Below are 1,891 nucleotides of genomic sequence, written 5' to 3'. Positions count from 1 at the left end.
AACGCCCCCGGTCTCTGTCGCGGTTTGTCTGCGGGACGGCCTCCCCTGCTCCCCATCGCCAGGGACAGGCTGTGCCCCGGCCTCCCCCACAGACCAGGCCGGGCCATGGGCTGGCTTTTCAACCCGCGCCCGCTGCAGGGTTTCGGCTGCGCAGGCTCAGAGGACTCCATCCTTGGAGGGATTTGAGACCGGGCTGCACAAAGCCTGGGCTGGGCTGATGTGGTCAGGGCTGGTTTTGCTCCGAGCAGGGGGTTGGAGTGGATGTGACCTCCTGGGGCCCCTTCCCACGCTCGTTTTCTATGACGTGGGAGGAAGAGGGGTTTCCTTGCTAGCACCCCGCCTCCCCCCGGCATGACTGGCGAGACCCCCCAGCGCCCGGCGCACCATGTCAGGGGAGACGCTGGAGAGGCCAACCTGGAGGGTGGAAGACCGGGGGCTGCCGAGGCTGGAGAAGAGCAAGGGGAGCGTGTGTTTGAACACAAGTCCCCAACGCACGCGAGGCTGTGACGAAACTCGCTCACAGCCAAGGAGGATTAAGCACGGGAATGGATCCGGCCTAAGGGCTAGGGAGGCTCCATCCAGGCCGGCTGGCCCGGGAGCTGCCGCATGGCACCGGGGCTGGACGATGCCCTTGGGCGCGGCCGGTGCCAGCCCTGCCCTGCCTCGGGGGGTGCGCGCACCAGGCGCCGCTTGCCCGCAGCTCCCTGGGTATTTACAAAGAAGCCAGACGAGCCGCTCGGGTGAAGTGAACTGCAAAATTTATTACAGTGGTTTGCTCCTGACAAGGAAGGGAACAGCCACCTCCTGCCGGGGCGGAGAGGGCCAGCGGCCGGGGCGCAGGAGGGAGAGAGACACTTAAGGACACTTCTCATTGTCTGAAAAATAAAACAGCTTTTCACGCCCGAACCAGATCCCAGCTCTCGAGCTGCACAAAGTACGAAGTGAAACCGAACCACGGGCCGGGAGCGGGAAACGCACTAACAGGCTGAAAGGCAGAAACGAGCATGCTCTGCTGCATCTAACAAGCGGCTGGGACAGGAGCTGCTTCCAGCTGCCGGGGAGGCGCGCGCCAGCCGCGCCGACTCCTGAGCGCGCCGCGCCGTGCCGTGCCGTGCCGCGCCGCCGGCCCTCCTGGCCCAGAAGCAAGCGCCTGGGGTGGGAGATATACTGGAACCAGCGGTTACAAGGGACCATCACTCACCACGAACATGGAGGCATCGAGAAAGGGCTGCGGGCGCGCGAGCACGTGGCGGCGGCAGTGGCGACGGACCTGTGCTGGAAGGGCGGCAGGCCCGGGCAAGAGGCGAGGCCGGGAGGGAGCCGTGCTCGGGTCGTGTCTGATGTCTGCAGCCGGCCCCGCTCGCCGCGGGGGAGGGCTGCACTGGCGAGCGTGGAGGCGGCTTGTGCACCGGGGCCAAGAGCGTCCTGGCTTCCTGCGGCCTCGCCCCAAAGGGGCGCGCGCTTGCTCACGGAGGTGCTAACCGCTGCCGACTGCTCCGTCTTAGCCGGGGGAGCAGGGCCGCGCTGGCCGGCCAGCTCCCAGCCCTCCAGCAGCCCCGGGCATGTCTGTCAGGGGGGTCTGGACCCCAGATCCGGCGCCCGCAGACATCGCAGGGGAGCGCGGGCGCCTTCTCCGCTTGTGCCCCGTGGCGTCTCCCTGTGCCCCGCGAGCCCGGCACGCGGGGCAGGGGCTGGGCCGGGTAGGACAGGACCGCCGAGGGCACTCGCTGCTCCGTGCCGGGGCAGTGCCACCAGGCTGCCAGCCTGTCGGTACCTGTGGTGAGGACAGACGGCCTCTGCAGGGTACCTCCTGCTCCCGGTCCGGGCCCTAGTGCCTCTTTCAGCCCTGCTTCTCCCTCCCAGGAGCCGGGCACCCTGCACGGAAATTCAA

This window comes from Crocodylus siamensis, chromosome 11, assembly GCF_052110815.1.
Source record: "Crocodylus siamensis isolate JL-2025a chromosome 11, ASM5211081v1, whole genome shotgun sequence".
NCBI lineage: Eukaryota > Metazoa > Chordata > Crocodylia > Crocodylidae > Crocodylus > Crocodylus siamensis.
Note: the sequence above shows the minus strand (reverse complement) of the source record.